Source organism: Panulirus ornatus, chromosome 43, assembly GCF_036320965.1.
Source record: "Panulirus ornatus isolate Po-2019 chromosome 43, ASM3632096v1, whole genome shotgun sequence".
In the NCBI taxonomy this organism is placed as follows: Eukaryota; Metazoa; Arthropoda; class Malacostraca; order Decapoda; family Palinuridae; genus Panulirus; species Panulirus ornatus.
The window spans coordinates 34,511,620-34,531,056 of NC_092266.1; the positions used below are offsets into that span (position 1 = coordinate 34,511,620).

General features: G+C 41.7%; 2 protein-coding genes across 9 annotated transcripts in view; one reads left to right on the plus strand and one right to left on the minus strand.

The window, feature by feature from the left end:
- The window catches only part of LOC139762242 (probable nuclear hormone receptor HR3), a 56,855-nt gene extending 39,358 nt beyond the window's left edge, over positions 1-17,497 (plus strand). Inside the window, exon 8 of the mRNA XM_071686839.1 lies at positions 15,463-17,497. The gene's annotated coding sequence lies outside the window, so the exon portion shown is untranslated. The remainder of the gene's footprint in view (positions 1-15,462) is intronic.
- LOC139762555 (uncharacterized) overlaps positions 1-19,437 on the minus strand; it is a 712,972-nt gene that overhangs the window by 195,469 nt on the left and 498,066 nt on the right. The window lies entirely within an intron of this gene.

The window sequence follows — 19,437 nt, forward strand, 5'->3', positions numbered from 1 at the left end:
TTGCGTGTGTGGACGTGTATGTATATACATGTGTATGGGGGTGGGTTGGGCCACTTCTTTCGTCTGTTTCCTTGCGCTACCTCGCAAATGCGGGAGACCGGCAAAAAAAAAAAATATATATATATATATATATATATATATATATATATATATATATATATATATATATATTTTTTTTTTTTTTTTTTTTTTTTTATACTTTGTCGCTGTCTCCCCAGGTTCGATCCTGGCTGATGGAGCTTTGTATGTTCATATACACTTTATTTGTATTCATATAACTCCGCGTTGTACAGTCAGGTTCGGTAAAACACTCTCAGCTGGCTATGTGTTCTGTTCGGAAACAACCAATAGACCCCGTTGCTCACCATAGTGAGATGAAGGGTATTCGAATACTTAGTATTTCGAAGTTATTTCCTATTATGCAGTCCCTTAGCCTAGCGGTTAGCATGCCTGCCTCTTGCACAAGGGGTCCCAGGTTCGATCCTGGCTGATGGAGCTTTGTATGTTCTATGAAGGTGCGCGTTTATATACACTTTATTCGTATATATATATATTTTTTTTTTTTTTTTTTTTATACTTTGTCGCTGTCTCCCGCGTTTGCGAGGTAGCGCAAGGAAACAGACGAAAGAAATGGCCCAACCCACCCCCATACACATGTATATACATACGTCCACACACGCAAATATACATACCTGCACAGCTTTCCATGGTTTACCCCAGACGCTTCACATGCCCTGATTCAATCCACTGACAGCACGTCAACCCCGGTATACCACATCGATCCAATTCACTCTATTCCTTGCCCTCCTTTCACCCTCCTGCATGTTCAGGCCCCGATCACACAAAATCTTTTTCACTCCATCTTTCCACCTCCAATTTGGTCTCCCACTTCTCCTCGTTCCCTCCACCTCCGACACATATATCCTGTTGGTCAATCTTTCCTCACTCATTCTCTCCATGTGCCCAAACCATTTCAAAACACCCTCTTCTGCTCTCTCAACCACGCTCATTTTATTTCCACACATCTCTCTTACCCTTACGTTACTTACTCGATAAAACCACCTCACACCACACATTGTCCTCAAACATCTCATTTCCAGCACATCCATCCTCCTGCGCACAACTCTATCCATAGCCCACGCCTCGCAACCATACAACATTGTTGGAACCACTATTCCTTCAAACATAGCCATTTTTGCTTTCTGAGATAATGTTCTCGACTTCCACACATTCTTCAAGGCTCCCAGAATTTTCACCCCCTCCCCCACCCTATGATCCACTTCTGCTTCCATGGTTCCATCCGCTGCCAGATCCATTCCCAGATATCTAAAACACTTTACTTCCTCCAGTTTTTCTCCATTCAAACTTACCTCCCAATTGACTTGACCCTCAACGCTACTGTACCTAATAACCTTGCTCTTATTCACATTTACTCTTAACTTTCTTTCACACACTTTACCAAACTCAGTCACCAGCTTCTGCAGTTTCTCACATGAATCAGCAACCAGCGCTGTATCATCAGCGAACAACAACTGACTCACTTCCCAAGCTCTCTCATCCCCAACAGACCTCATACTTGCCCCTCTTTCCAAAACTCTTGCATTCACCTCCCTAACAACCCCATCCATAAACAAATTAAACAACCATGGAGACATCACACACCCCTGCCGCAAACCTACATTCACTGAGAACCAATCACTTTCCTCTCTTCCTACACGTACACATGCCTTACATCCTCGATAAAAACTTTTCACTGCTTCTAACAACTTGCCTCCCACACCATATATTCTTAATACCTTCCACAGAGCATCTCTATCAACTCTTATCATATGCCTTCTCCAGATCCATAAATGCTACATACAAATCCATTTGCTTTTCTGAGTATTTCTCACATACATTCTTCAAAGCAAACACCTGATCCACACATCCTCTACCACTTCTGAAACCACACTCCTCTTCCCTAATCTGATGCTCTGTACATGCCTTCACCCTCTCAATCAATACCCTCCCATATAATTTACCAGGAATACTCAACAAACTTTTTTTTTTTTTTTCTTTGTCGCTGTCTCCCGCATTTGCGAGGTAGCGCAAGGAAACAGACGAAAGAAATGGCCCAACCCACCCCCATACACATGTATATACATACGTCCACACACGCAAATATACATACCTACACAGCTTTCCATGGTTTACCCCAGACGCTTCACATGCCCCGATTCAATCCACTGACAGCACGTCAACCCCGGTATACCACATCGCTCCAATTCACTCTATTCCTTGCCCTCCTTTCACCCTCCTGCATGTTCAGGCCCCGATCACACAAAATCTTTTTCACTCCATCTTTCCACCTCCAATTTGGTCTCCCTCTTCTCCTCGTCCCCTCCACCTCCGACACATATATCCTCTTGGTCAATCTTTCCTCACTCATTCTCTCCATGTGCCCAAACCATTTCAAAACACCCTCTTCTGCTCTCTCAACCACGCTCTTTTTATTTCCACACATCTCTCTTACCCTTACGTTACTTACTCGATCAAACCACCTCACACCACACATTGTCCTCAAACATCTCATTTCCAGCACATCCATCCTCCTGCGCACAACTCTATCCATAGCCCACGCCTTGAAACCATACAACATTATTGGAACCACTATTCCTTCAAACATACCCATTTTTGCTTTCCGAGATAATGTTCTCGACTTCCACACATTCTTCAAGGCTCCCAGAATTTTCGCCCCCTCCCCCACCCTATGATCCACTTCCGCTTCCATGGTTCCATCCGCTGCCAGATCCACTCCCAGATATCTAAAACACTTCACTTCCTCCAGTTTTTCTCCATTCAAACTCACCTCCCAATTGACTTGACCCTCAACCCTACTGTACCTAATAACCTTGCTCTTATTCACATTTACTCTTAACTTTCTTCTTTCACACACTTTACCAAACTCAGTCACCAGCTTCTGCAGTTTCTCACACGAATCAGCCACCAGCGCTGTATCATCAGCGAACAACAACTGACTCACTTCCCAAGCTCTCTCATCCCCAACAGACTTCATACTTGCCCCTCTCTCCAAAGCTCTTGCATTCACCTCCCTAACAACCCCATCCATAAACAAATTAAACAACCATGGAGACATCACACACCCCTGCCGCAAACCTACATTCACTGAGAACCAATCACTTTCCTCTCTTCCTACACGTACACATGCCTTACATCCTCGATAAAAACTTTTCACTGCTTCTAACAACTTTCCTCCCACACCATATATTCTTAATACCTTCCACAGAGCATCTCTATCAACTCTATCATATGCCTTCTCCAGATCCATAAATGCTACATACAAATCCATTTGCTTTTCTAAGTATTTCTCACATACATTCTTCAAAGCAAACACCTGATCCACACATCCTCTACCACTTCTGAAACCACACTGCTCTTCCCCAATCTTATACCTCTTATACCTCTGTAATTTGAGCACTCACTCTTATCCCCTTTGCCTTTGTACAGTGGCACTATGCACGTATTCCGCCAATCCTCAGGCACCTCACCATGAGTCATACATACATTAAATAACCTTACCAACCAGTCAATAATATAGTCACCCCCTTTTTTAATAAATTCCACTGCAATACCATCCAAACCTGCTGCCTTGCCGGCTTTCATCTTCCGCAAAGCTTTTACTACCTCTTCTCTGTTTACCAAATCATTTTCCCTAACCCTCTCACTTTGCACACCACCTCGACCAAAACACCCTATATCTGCCACTCTATCATCAAACACATTCAACAAACCTTCAAAATACTCACTCCATCTCCTTCTCACATCACCACTACTTGTTATCACCTCCCCATTTGCGCCCTTCACTGAAGTTCCCATTTGCTCCCTTGTCTTACGCACTTTATTTACCTCCTTCCAGAACATCTTTTTATTCTCCCTAAAATTTAATGATACTCTCTCACCCCAACTCTCATTTGCCCTCTTTTTCACCTCTTGCACCTTTCTCTTGACCTCCTGTCTCTTTCTTTTATACATCTCCCACTCAATTGCATTTTTTCCCTGCAAAAATCGTCCAAATGCCTCTCTCTTCTCTTTCACTAATAATCTTACTTCTTCATCCCACCACTCACTACCCTTTCTAATCAATTCTAATCAACCCACCTCCCACTCTTCTCATGCCACAAGCATCTTTTGCGCAATCCATCACTGATTCCCTAAATACATCCTATTCCTCCCCCACTCCCCTTACTTCCATTGTTCTCACCTTTTTCCATTCTGTACTCAGTCTCTCCTGGTACTTCCTCACACAAGTCTCCTTCCCAAGCTCACTTACTCTCACCACCCTCTTCACCCCAACATACACTCTTCTTTTCTGAAAACCCATACAAATCTTCACCTTAGCCTCCACAAGATAATGATCAGACATCCCTCCAATTGCACCTCTCAGCACATTAACATCCAAGAGTCTCTCTTTCGCGTGCCTGCCAATTAACACGTAATCCAATAACGCTCTCTGGCCATCTCTCCTACTGACATACGTATACTTATGTATATCTCGCTTTTTAAACCAGGTATTCCCAATCACCAGTCCTTTTTCAGCACATAAATCTACAAGCTCTTCACCATTTCCATTTACAACACTGAACACCCCATGTATACCAATTATTCCCTCAACTGCCACATTACTCACCTTTGCATTCAAATCACCCATCACTATAACCCGGTCTCATGCATCAAAACCACTAACACACTCATTCAGCTGCTCCCAAAACACTTGCCTCTCATGATCTTTCTTCTCATGCCCAGGTGCATATGCACCAATAATCACCCATCTCTCTCCGTCATCTTTCAGTTTTACCCATATTAATCGAGAATTTACTCTCTTACATTCTATCACATACTCCCACAACTCCTGTTTCAGGAGTACTACTACTCCTTCCCTTGCTCTTGTCCTCTCACTAACCCCTGACTTTACTCCCAAGACATTCCCAAACCACTCTTTCCCTTTACCCTTGAGCTTCGTTTCACTCAGAGCCAAAACATCCAGGTTCCTTTCCTCAAACATACTACCTATCTCACCTTTTTTCACATCTTGGTTACATCCACACACATTTAGACACCACAGTCTGAGCCTTTGAGGAGGATGAGCACTCCCCGCATGACTCCTTCTTCTGTTTCCCATTTTAGAAAGTTAAAAAAAAATACAAGGAGGGGAGGATTTCTGGCCCCCCACCCCCGTCCCCTCTAGTCGCCTTCTACGACACGCGAGTATTCTTAAATATATATATATATATTTAAATATATATATATATATATAAATATATATATATATATATATATATATATATATATATATATATATATATATATATATATATATATATATATATATATAAATATATATATATATATATATATATATATATATATATATGTTTTTTTTTTCATACGATTCGCCATTTCTCGCGTTTGCGAGGTAGCGTTAAGAACAGAGGACTGGGCCTTAGAGGGAAAATCCTCACCTGGCCCCCTTCTCTGTTCCTTCTTTTGGAAAATTAAAAAAAAAAACGAGAGGGGAAGGATATATATATATGTATATATATATATATATATATATATATATATATATATATATATATATATATATATATATATATATATATGTTTTGGTCGAGGTGGTGTGCAAAGTGAGAGGGTTAGGGAAAATGATTTGGTAAACAGAGAAGAGGTAGTGAAAGTTTTGCGGAAGATGAAAGCCGGCAAGGCAGCAGGTTTGGATGGTATTGCAGTGGAATTTATTAAAAAAGGGGGTGACTGTATTGTTGACTGGTTGGTAAGGTTATTTAATGTATGTATGACTCATGGTGAGGTGCCTGAGGATTGGCGGAATGCGTGCATAGTGCCATTGTACAAAGGCAAAGGGGATAAGAGTGAGTGCTCAAATTACAGAGGTATAAGTTTGTTGAGTATTCCTGGTAAAGTATATGGGAGGGTATTGATTGAGAGGGTGAAGGCATGTACAGAGCATCAGATTGGGGAAGAGCAGTGTGGTTTCAGAAGTGGTAGAGGATGTGTGGATCAGGTGTTTGCTTTGAAGAATGTATGTGAGAAATAGAAAAGCAAATGGATTTGTATGTAGCATTTATGGATCTGGAGAAGGCATATGATAGAGTTGATAGAGATGCTCTGTGGAAGGTATTAAGAATATATGGTGTGGGAGGCAAGTTGTTAGAAGCAGTGAAAAGTTTTTATCGAGGATGTAAGGCATGTGTACGTGTAGGAATAGAGGAAAGTGATTGGTTCTCAGTGAATGTAGGTTTGCGGCAGGGGTGTGTGATGTCTCCATGGTTGTTTAATTTGTTTATGGATGGGGTTGTTAGGGAGGTAAATGCAAGAGTTTTGGAAAGAGGGGCAAGTATGAAGTCTGTTGGGGATGAGAGAGCTTGGGAAGTGAGTCAGTTGTTGTTCGCTGATGATACAGCGCTGGTGGCTGATTCATGTGAGAAACTGCAGAAGCTGGTGACTGAGTTTGGTAAAGTGTGTGGAAGAAGAAAGTTAAGAGTAAATGTGAATAAGAGCAAGGTTATTAGGTACAGTAGGGTTGAGGGTCAAGTCAATTGGGAGGTGAGTTTGAATGGAGAAAAACTGGAGGAAGTGAAGTGTTTTAGATATCTGGGAGTGGATCTGGCAGCGGATGGAACCATGGAAGCGGAAGTGGATCATAAGGTGGGGGAGGGGGCGAAAATTCTGGGGGCCTTGAAGAATGTGTGGAAGTCGAGAACATTATCTCGGAAAGCAAAAATGGGTATGTTTGAAGGAATAGTGGTTCCAACAATGTTGTATGGTTGCGAGGCGTGGGTTATGGATAGAGTAGTGCGCAGGAGGATGGATGTGCTGGAAATGAGATGTTTGAGGACAATGTGTGGTGTGAGGTGGTTTGATCGAGTGAGTAACGTAAGGGTAAGAGAGATGTGTGGAAATAAAAAGAGCGTGGTTGAGAGAGCAGAAGAGGGTGTTTTGAAGTGGTTTGGGCACATGGAGAGAATGAGTGAGGAAAGATTGACCAAGAGGATATATGTGTCGGAGGTGGAGGGAACGAGGAGAAGAGGGAGACCAAATTGGAGGTGGAAAGATGGAGTGAAAAAGATTTTGTGTGATCGGGGCCTGTACATGCAGGAGGGTGAAAGGAGGGCAAGGAATAGAGTGAATTGGAGCGATGTGGTATACCGGGGTTGACGTGCTGTCAGTGGATTGAATCAAGGCATGTGAAGCGTCTGGGGTAAACCATGGATAGCTGTGTAGGTGTGTATATTTGCGTGTGTGGACGTATGTATATACATGTGTATGGGGGTGGGTTGGGCCATTTCTTTCGTCTGTTTCCTTGCGCTACCTCGCAAACGCGGGAGACAGCGACAAAGTATAATAAAAAAAAAAAAATAATATATATATATATATATATATATATATATATATATATATATATATATATATATATATATATTTATGTTATCCCTGGGGATAGGGAATTAAGAATACTTCCCACGTATTCCCTGCGTGTCGTAGAAGGCGACTAAAAGGGGAGGGAGCGGGGGGCTGGAAATCCTCCCCTCTCGTTTTTTTTTTTTTTTTTTTTTTTTTTTTTTAATTTTCCAAAAGAAGGAACAGAGGGGGCCAGGTGAGGATATTCCAAAAAAGGCCCAGTCTCTGTTCTTAACGCTACCTCGTTAACGCGGGAAATGGCGAATAGTTAAAAAAAAAAAAAAAAAAAAAAAATATATATTTATGTATATATAGATAGATAGATATAGATATATATCTTTTATTTCTTTCATAGTATTCGCCATTTTCCGCATAAGCGAGGTAGCGTTAAGAACAGAGAACTGGGCCATTGAGGGAATATCCTCACCTGGCCCCCTTCTCTGTTCCTACTTTTGGAAAAGTAAAAAAAGATCAGAGGGGAGGATTTCCAGCCCCCCGCTCCCTTTCCTTTTAGTCGCCTTTTACAACACGCAGGGAATACGTGGGAAGTATTCTTTCTCCCCTATCCCCAGGGATTATATGTAGGTTTGCGGCAGGGGTGTGTGATGTCTCCATGTTGTTTAATTTGTTTATGGATAGGGTTGTTAGGGAGGTGAATGCAAGAGTTTTGGAAGGAGGGGCAAGTATGCAGCCTGTTGGGGATGAGAGAGCTTGGTAAGTGAGTCAGTTGTTGTTCGCTGATGATACAGCGCTGGTGGCTGATTCATGTGAGAAACTGCAGAAGCTGGTGACTGAGTTTGGTAAAGTGTGTGAAAGAAGAAAGTTGAGAGTAAATGTGAGTAAGAGCAAGGTTATTAGGTACAGTAGGGTTGAGGGTCAAGTCAATTGGGAGGTAAGTTTGAATGGAGAAAAACTGGAGGAAGTAAAGTGTTTTAGATATCTGGGAGTGGATCTGGCAGCAGAAGGAACCATGGAAGCGGAAGTGAACCATAGAGTGGGGGAGGGGGCGAAAATCTTGGGAGCCTTGAGGAATGTTTGGAAGTCGAGAACATTATCTCAGAAAGCAAAAATGGCTATGTTTGAAGGAATAGTGGTTCCAACAATGTTGTATGGTTGTGAGGCGTGGGCTATGGATAGAGTTGTGCGCAGGAGGGTGGATGTGCTGGAAATGAGATGCTTGAGGTGTGAGGTGGTTTGATCGAGTAAGTAATGTAAGGGTAAGAGAGATGTGTGGAAATAAAAAGAGCAGGGTTGAGCGAGCAGAAGAGGGTGTTTTGAAATGGTTTGGGCACATGGAGAGAATGAGTGAGAAAAGATTGACCAAGAGGATATATGTGTTGGAGGTGGAGGGAACGAGGAGAAGTGGGAGACCAAATTGGAGGTGGAAAGATGGAGTGAAAAAGATTTTGAGTGATCAGGGCCTGATCATGCAGGAGGGTGTAAGGCGTGCAAGAAATAGAGTGAATTGGAACGATGTGGTATACTGGGGTCAACGTGCTGTCAATGGATTGAACCAGGGCATGTGAAGCATCTTGGGTAAACCATGGAAAGTTCTGTGGGGCCTGGATGTGGAAAGGGAGCTGTGGTTTCGGGCATTATTGCATGACAGCTAGAGACTGAGTGTGAACGAATGGGGCCTTTGTTGTCTTTTCCTAGTACTACATCGCACACAGGAAAGGGGAGGGGATGTTATTCCATGTGTGGCAAGGTTGGCGATGGGAATAAATAAAGGCAGGCAGTATGAATTATGTACATGTATATATATGTATATGTCTTTGTGTGTATATATATGTGTACATTGAGATGTATAGGTATGTATATTTGCGTGCGTGGACATGTATGTATATACATGTGTATGGGGGTGGGTTGGGCTATTTCTTTCGTCTGTTTCCTTGCGCTACCTCGCAAACACGGGAGACAGCAACAAAGCAAAATAAAAAAATAAAATAAATATTTATATATATATATATATATATATATATATATATATATATATATATATATATATATATATATTATTATTATTATTATTATTATTTTTTCTTATTTGCTTTGTCACTGTCTCCCGCGTTTGCGAGGTAGTGCAAGGAAACAGACAAAAGAAATAGCCCAACCCACCCCCATACACATATATATACATACACGTCCACACACGCAAATATACATACCCATACATCTCAATGTACACATGCACACAATTCACACTGTCTGCCTTTATTCATTCCCATCGCCACCTCGCCACACATGGAATAACATCCCCCTCCCTCCTCATTTGTGCGAGGTAGCACTAGGAAAAGACAACAAAGGCCCTATTCGTTCACACTCAGTCTCTAGCTGTCATGCAATAATGCCCGAAACCACCGCTCCCTTTCCACATCCAGGCCCCACAGAACTTTCCATGGTTCCTGCATGTTCAGGCCTCGATCACTCAAAATCTTTTTCACTCCATCTTTCCCTCTCCAATTTGGTCTCCCACTTTTCCTCGTTCCCTCCACCTCTGACACATATATCCTCTTGGCCAGTCTTTCCTCACTCATTCTCTCCATGTGCCTAAACCATTTCGAAACACCCTCTTCTGCTCTCTCAACCATGCTCTTTTTATTTCCACACATCTCTCTTACCCTTACATTACTTACTCAATCAAACCACCTCACACCACATATTGTCCTCAAACATCTCATTTCCAGCAAATCCACCCTCCTGCGCACAACTCTATCCACAGCCCACGCCTCACAACCATACAACATTGTTGGAACCACTATTCCTTCAAACATACCCATTTTTGCTTTCCGAGATAATGTTCTCGACTAACACACATTCTTCAAGGCTCCCAGGATTTTCGCCCCCTCACCCACCCTATGATTCACTTCCGCTTCCATGGTTCCATCCGCTGCCAGATCCACTCCCAGGTATCTAAAACACTTTACTTCCTCCAGTTTTTCTCCATTCAAACTTACCTCCCAATTGACTTGACCCTCAACCCTACTGTACCTAATAACCTTGCTGTAATTCACATTACTCTTAACTTTCTTCTTTCACACACTTTACCAAACTCAGTAACCAGCTTCTGCAGTTTCTCACATGAATCAGCCACCACTGCTGTATCATCAGCGAACAACAACTGACACACTTCCTAAGCTCTCTCATCTCCAACAGACTTCATACTTGCCCCTCTTTCCAAAACTCTTGCATTCACCTCCCTAACAACCCCATCCATAAACAAATTAAACAACCATGGAGACATCACACACCCCTGCCGCAAACCTACATTCACTGAGAACCAATCACTTTCCTCTCTTCCTACACGTACACATGCCTTACATCCTCGATAAAAACTTTTCACTGCTTCTAATAACTAGCCTCCCACACCATATATTCTTAGTACCTTCCACAGAGCATCTCTATCAACTCTATCATATGCCTTCTCCAGATCCATAAATGCCACATACAAATCCATTTGCTTTTCTAAGTATTTCTCACATACATTCTTCAAAGCAAACATCTGATCCACACATCCTCTACCACTTCTGAAACCACACTGCTCTTCCCCAATCTGATGCTCTGTACATGCCTTCACCCTCTCAATCAATACCCTCCCATATAATTTACCAGGAATACTCAACAAACTTATACCTCTGTAATTTGAGCACTCACTCTTATCCCCTTTGCCTTTGTACAATGGCACTATGCATGCATTCCGCCAATCCTCAGGCACCTCACCATGAATCATACATACATTAAATAACCTTACCAACCAGTCAACAATACAGTCACCCACTTTTTTGATAAATTCCACTGCAATACCATCCAAACCTGCTGCCTTGCCGGCTTTCATCTTCCGCAAAGCTTTTACTACCTCTTCTCTGTTTACCAAATCATTTTCCCTGATCCTCTCACTTTGCACACCACCCTCCCATATAATTTCCCAGGAATACTCAACAAACTTATACCTCTGTAATTTGAACACTCTGTCCCCTCTGCCTTTGTACAATGGCACTATGCATGCATTCTGCCAATCCTCAGGGACTTCACCATGAACCATACATACATTGAATATCCTCACCTACCAGTCAACAACACAGTCCAGTCAACAACACAGTCGCCTCCTTTTTTAAAATATTCCACCGCAATACCATCCAAACCTGCCGCCTTGCAAGCTTTTGTATTCTGCAAAGCTTTCACTACCTCTTCTCTGTTTACCAAACAATTCTCCCTGACCCGCTCACTTCGCACACCACCTTGACCAAAACACTATCATCAAACACATTCAACAAATCTTCAAAATACTCACTCCTCCTTCTCACATCACCACTACTTGTTATCACCTCCCCATTAGCCCCCCTTCACGGAAGTTTCCATTTGCTCCCTTGTCTTATGCACTTTATTTACCTCCTTCCAGAACATCTTTTTATTCTCCCTAAAATTTAATGATACTCTCTCACCCCAACTCTCATTTGCCCTCTTTTTCACCTCTCGCACCTTTCTCTTGACCTCCCGTCAATAAAGTGCATAAGACAGGAGAACAAATGGAAACATTGGTGAAGGGGGCTAATAGGGAGGCAGTAACAAGTAGTGGTGAAGTGAGAAGGAGATGGAGTGAGTATTTTGAAGGTTTGTTGAATGTGTTTGATGATAGTGTTTTGGTCGAGGTGGTGTGCGAAGTGAGAGAGTCAGGGAGAATTGTTTGGTAAACAGAGAAGAGGTAGTGAAAGCTTTGCAGAATACAAAAGCTTGCAAGGCGGCAGGTTTGGATGGTATTGTGGTGGAATATTTTAAAAAAGGAGGTTACTGTGTTGTTGACTGGTAGGTGAGGATATTCAATGTATGTATGGTTCATGGTGAAGTCCCTGAGGATTGGCAGAATGCATGCATAGTGCCATTGTACAAAGGCAGAGGGGATAAAGGTGAGTGTTCAAATTACAGAGGTATAAGTTTATTGAGTATTCCTGGTAAATTATATGGGAGGGTATTGATTGAGAGGGTAAAGGCATGTACAGAGCATCAGATTGGGGAAGAGCAGTGTGGTTTTCAGAAGTGGTAGAGGATGTGTGGATCAGGTGTTTGCTTTGAAGAATGTATGTGAGAAATGCTTAGAAAAACAAATGGATTTGTATGTGGCATTTATGGATCTGGAGAAGGCATATGATAGAGTTCATAGAGATGCTCTGTGGAAGGTATTAAGAATGTATGGTGTGGGAGGTAAGTTGCTAGATGTAGTGAAAAGTATGTATTGAGGATGTAAGGCATGTGTACAAGTAGGAAGAGAGGAAAGTGATTGGTTCCCAGTGAATGTCGGTTTGCGGCAGTGGTGCGTGATGTCTCCATGGTTGTTTAAGTTGTTTATGGATGGGGTTGTTAGGGAGGTAAATACAAGAGTTTTGGAAAGAGGGGCAAGTATGCGGTCTCTTGTCGATGAGAGGGCGTGGGAAGTGAGTCAGTTGTTGTTCACTGATGATACAGCGCTGGTGGCTGATTTGGGTGAGAAACTGCAGAAGCTGGTGACTGAGTTTGGTAAAGTGTGTGAAAGAAGAAAGCTGAGAGTAAATTTGAATAAGAGCAAGGTTATTTGGTTCAGTAGGGTTGAGGGACAAGTCAACCAGGAGGTAAGTCTGAATTGAGAAAAACTGGAGGAAGTGAAGTGTTTCAGATATCTGGGAGTGGATTTGGCAGCGGATGGAAGCATGGAAGTGGAAGTGAGCGACAGGGTGGGGGAGGGGGCGAAGGTTCTGGGAGCATTGAAGAATGTGTGGAAGGCAAAAACATTATCTCGGAGCAAAAATTGGTATGTTTGTAGGAATAGTGGTTCCAACAATGTTATATGGTTGTGAGGCGTGGGCTATAGATGGGTTGTGTGGAGGAGGGTGGATGTGTTGGAAATGAGATGTTTGAGGACAATATGTGGTGTAAGGTGGTTTGATCAGGTAAGAAATGAAAGGGTAAGAGAGATATGTGGTAATAAAAAGAGTGTGGTTGAGAAAGCAGAAGAGGGTGTATTGAAATGATTTGGTCACATGGAGAGAATGAGTGAGGAAAGATTGACAAAGAGGTTATATGTGTCAGAGGTGGAGGGAATGAGGAAAAGTGGGAGACCAAATTAGAGGTGGAAGGATGGAGTGAAGATTTTGAGCAATCAGGGCCTAAACATACAGGAGGGTGAAAGGCTTGCAAGGAATAGTGAATTGGAATGATGTGGTATAACGGGCTCAACGTGCTGTCAATGGATTGAACCAGGGCATGTGAAGCGTCTGAGGTAAACCATGGAAAGTTTTGTGGGGTCTAAATGTGGAAAGGGAGCTTTGATTTTAGTGCATTACACATGACAGCTAGAGACTGAGTGTGAACGGATTTGGCCTTTGTTGTCTTTTCCTAGCGCTATCTCACGTGCGCGTGGGGGGGTGTCTACCATTTTGTGTGTGGTGGGGTGGAGACAGGAATGTGTATGTATACGTATGTTTATATTGAAATGTATAGGTATGTATATGTACGTGTGGGCGTGCATGTATATACATGTGTATGTGGGTGGGTTGGGCCATTCTTTCGTCTGTCTCCTTGTGCTACCTCGCTAATGCGTGAGAAATTGACAAAGTATAATATATGAATGAATAATATGTGTGTTTGTGTGTGTCAGAGGTGGAGGGAACAAGGAGAAGCGGGAGACCAAATTGGAGGTGGAAGAATAGAGTGAAAAATATTTTGAGCGATTGGGGCCTGAACATACAGGGAAGCGAGAGATGTGCAAGGAATAGAGTGCATTGGAACATTGTGGTGTACCGGGGTCAATATGCTGTCATTGGACTGAACCAGGGTATATATATATATCTTTAGTACATTTGTTTCTCTTGCGTTGTCAGGCTTTGCAAAATCTATATTTTCCCTCTGTTTCCTTTTAAACACCAGTACTTTACTTTTATTTACATTGACCTTCAATTGCCTCCAATTACTTACCAGAAAAAAAACTCCTGCAACCTTCTGTTAATTCCTCCTCACTTTAAGCAAACAACAGAGTATCATCCACACAGGTTTGTCACTAGCCACAGTTCCTCACCGCCCCATTTTCCCTAATTTTGCTTTCATATCTCTTATCACTCCATCCATTTATGTGTTAAGAAGCTGCAGTCACATCATATAGCCCAGCCTCACACCTACATGTATACTGAAACTTTCGCTCAACTTTCCATCCGCTCTTACACATGCATTTGATCCTCTATAGAAGGCTTCCACACCATCCAACAGTTGTTCCTCTATGTCATATATCCTTAACACATCTCATAAAGCATTCCACTCAACTATATCATATGCTTTCTCCAGATCCATAAAAGCACATACAGCTTCTTACCTCACTAGATACTTTTTCACATTCATTCCACTGAAAAAATCTGACCCACACATTCCTTACCTTTCTTAAAACCCCCTTACTCTACATTCAGTCACTTCCATCACTCTATCAGTGAACAGTTTTGCATACATTTTTCCTGGTATACTTAACAGGCTTATTCCCTTGTAACTGTTACATTCATTCTTATCACCTTTTCCTTCAAATAAAGGAACCATCATAGCTTTCACCTAATACTCAGGGACCTTCTGCTTCCTTCTTAGATCACTCGTCAAATGCATCCACTCTTATCATAGTTTCTCCTCTATACTTCAACATTTTAACTGTAATTTCTTTCCTTAGTTGAAAATTGCTGTTTAGGATTGTATTTAAAAGTTTTAGCCTCCTCTTTATTTTTATAACTTATGAACAACAGATTTAATCCAAAAGCTAGGCAAGGGTAGAAGGATGTAATGTTTAAGAGTTATGCACAGAGTTGGTTGTTCTCAGTATTAAGCTAAGGACCAAGCTGACTTCCCATCAGCAAGGTGCCACTTCATAAGTGCAATCAGTTTCTCTCCTCTTCCCCACTCCCCTGTCCCACCTACTTGCATTTCCCTTAACCCACTCTACCCTCCTTGCTGTAGAGATTTAACATTACATTTATGTTTCAGATTGCCTGGTTATGATGATAAGTGCAGGGAGCTATCTGCTCCTCTGGCTCTGTTGCTCCATCACATCCTTTTTCTACAAGAGAATGAACTGTCTGTACATTACATTTGTGATTTGTTTGTTAGTGTTACTTGTTAGTGCAGAGGACTATGGACTCTTTAAAATACCATTATAGATGTGTTGTGAGTTTTACAGAGTCTAACAAGTGTTCTCTTTAGAGGAGTGGGGTGCTCAAAAACTCCAGTCTCAGATAAAATATATTCATATGAAGCCTCCAACAGCCCTTTGTAGATTATAATGTTGATAATGATGCCTTACAATCATAGTCCAGCAGAGTTGGCCGTTGGCTTCTTAGCTGAGTGTTAGTGAGTCCCCACTAAGATAGAGATAGTGAGTCTCTCTTGAAATGTCCAAGGTTGATGATACTATACAGTTTATTTTTTAAGGAGTCGTATAAACACCCTTGACAATGATCCTTATCTTTGTAAATTGAAAATATTGTATACTTAAAAAATATTTAATTACATTATTACATAAATTGTTGTATACTATAAATCTTTATTGCCTATAGAAAAAGTTATCATTCTCATACTTATCATTGTCAACAAAAGGTATAAAGAAAATTACCATTGATATCATATCATCATCTCCATCATTATGTTTATAAGTTTTTTATAAGTTTAGCTAGCCTATAATTTTGTATAGTTTAATTTATTTTTGTTCAGCTTTTCCCAGCAAACACATATTGAAATCATATATTGTGCCAGTTGATACTAACCTGCAAATGATGGGGTCATGATTGGCCGTGCTTGCTCGAGTCCTGGCAAAAAGCAAATAACTGAAGGAGGGATGGAACAGTGGTACAAAGAGGATGAGAGTCCTGTAGTTGGTCACTAGTACAAGCAGAAAGTTGTAGAAAACTGCATTTCCACTGGATTTATGTAACAGTGCTTGAGTTTTGAAGAGACTTTAAAATGAATTAAAGACTCAGTTGACAAATATATTGACTAAATTGGAATGAAAATCTGTGTTATGCTCAAGTGGTGAATATGAAATCCAATGTATGATGTACTGAGCGTCCCAGACTCTCAACATGGCCTCAGACTCTCTTGGAAGCGCTGTGTTGCGTCCTTTGCCCATTCCAGCCGTGCTAGAGTACAAATAGGTTAGAGCCGAGGCCATCCTGCCCTGTCTTGTCTCCTGCAGTCCTGCCCTGGACCCACTGGCCCGTGACCGTGTCCTCTCAAGGTCTTTGGTCTAAAGGTTCCTAAAGCCATCTCAGTCAATCCTTGTCTCAATGACCGACATGTGTTCAGGCCTGTGAGCCACCTTTCTGTTGGCCATTATATTTTGTTTCTCTGGATGGAATCTTTAATTTAAGCTAACATGGTTGGCTTTAGGTCCATTTGACTGCAGACACAAAGTGTACAGAAAGACACAGCTTCTATTGTAGATGATAAGGGGCGGCAGTTGCTGGAGGATCTCTAGTGCTTAGTATCTAGAGTCTAGTGTGCTTTGGAGAGTTTGGGGCTAGCCTAGTCCTCCCCCAGCCCACCCACAGAAGAGTTACCTATTTGTGAGTATTGCTGTGGGGTTAGGGAATTGGTCCAGCCCCACTCTGCTGGCATCAGGTCACAGCCCTACTGTACAAACTCTCCAGCCGCCGCCATGATGCTTGCTGCCTGCTGCCACCAACAAGCTATTTATTTATTTGTGTGATGACCATCCCATTCTGTGCTGTGCATCACAAGATGGACTACACAGCAAGCAGCAAGTTACAACTCTGTATATTTTATACAGCTCCTCCTATTGGTTATTGTGCATTAAACAACTCTCCCTTTGGTCCTTCCTCTTTGGGGTGCGGGAAATAACCAGCTAGGACATCTTGTACTCACCACACATAAACACAGGGGTTACAGTAAACTGGTATTTTGGCTAACCTGGAGTTTTATTATGCCCTTGGTATTCATCAGTTTTTATAGGTTCAGAAGTTAATTATCCTCATCTGTCAAATTCATAATAAAAGGTACATCTTCATTTTTTTTCATTTTGAAACCCATTTGAATGTAATGTTTGTGATGCTGATAATAAGCAAACTTTGTAATCTATTATATGATTTGTTTGTAATGGAATTAAGAAGTATTATGCATGAGAGAATCAACTTTCCACTAACTCTGTTATATAACTTATTTTTTGATACATTATATAATACTTCTTAATTATCATAAGCTCTGTACTCATGTCCATGAGATGGATTATGAGAATACAGGCATGCACCTTCTGTGGGATTGTATTTTACAGGAATAGGGTCCTCAGCCTTAATCATACATGCTAGCAGAAGGCAGGTGTTACCCAGTTGGTTTTGGTGCATTACACACGACAGCTAGAGACTGAGTGTGAACAATTGTGGCCTTTGTTGTATTTTCCTAGCGCTACCTCACACACGTGCACGGGGAAGGGGGTGCCATTTCATGTGTGGCAGGGTGGCGACAGGAATGGATGTAGGCAGCAAGTATGAATATGTTCATGTGTTGTGTATATGTGTATATGTCTTTGTATGTAAATGTATGTATACGTTGAAATGTATAGGTATGTATAAGAGTGTATGTGCGTGGGTTGGGCCATTCTTTCATCTGTTTCCTTGTGTTACCTTGCTAACGCGGGAGAAAGCGACAAAGTATAATGAAAAGATATTATTTTTTTTTTTATTATACTTGATTGCCTTCTCCTACATCAACAAGGAAGTGCCAGGAAACAGAAGAATGGCCCATGGTTTGGGCACATGGAGAGAATGAGTGAGGAAAGATTGACCAAGAGGATATATGTCTCGGAGGTGGAGGGAATGAGGAGAAGTGGGAGACCAAATTGGAGGTGGAAAGATGGAGTGAAAAAGATTTTGTGTGATCGGGGCCTGAACATGCAGGAGGGTGAAAGGAGGGCAAGAAATAGAGTGAATTGGATCGATGTGGTATACCGGGGTTGACGTGCTGTCAGTGGATTGAATCAGGGCATTTGAAGCATCTGGGGTAAACCATGGAAAGTTGTGTGGGGTCTGGATGTGGAAAGGGAGCTGTGGTTTCGGGCATTATTGCACGACAGCTAGAGACTGAGTGTGAACGAATGGGGCCTTTGTTGTCTTTTCCTAGTGCTACCTTGCACACATGAGGGGGGAGGGGGATGGTATTCCATGTGTGGCAAGGTGGCAATGGGAATGAATAAAGGCAGACAGTGTGAATTATGTGCATGGGTATATATGTATGTGTCTGTGTGTGTATATATATGTGTACATTGAGATGTATAGGTATGTATATTTGCGTGTGTGGACGTGTATGTATATACATTGTGTATGGGGGTGGGTTGGGCCATTTCTTTCGTCTGTTTCCTTTTTTTTTTTTCCAAAAGAAGGAACAGAGAAGGGGGCCAGGTGAGGATTTCCCTCAAAGGCCCAGTTCTCTGTTCTTAACGCTACCTCGCTAATGCGGGAAATGGCGAATAGTTTGAAAAGAAATATATATATATATATATATATATATATATATATATATATATATATATATATATATATATATATATATATATATATATATATATTTTTTTTATACGATTTGCCATTTCCCGCATTTGCGAGGTAGCGTTAAGAACAGAGGACTGGGCCTTAGAGGGAAAATCCTCACCTGGCCCCCTTCTCTGTTCCTTCTTTTGGAAAATTAAAAAAAAACGAGAGGGGAGGATTTCCAGCCACCCGCTCCCTCCCCTTTTAGTCGCCTTCTACGACGCGCAGGGAATATATATATATATATATATATATATATATATATATATATATATATTTTTTTTTTTTTTTTTTTATACTTTGTCGCTGTCTCCCGCGTTTGCGAGGTAGCGCAAGGAAACAGACGAAAGAAATGGCCCAACCCCCCCCCCCCATACACATGTACATACACACGTCCACACACGCAAATATTCATACCTACACA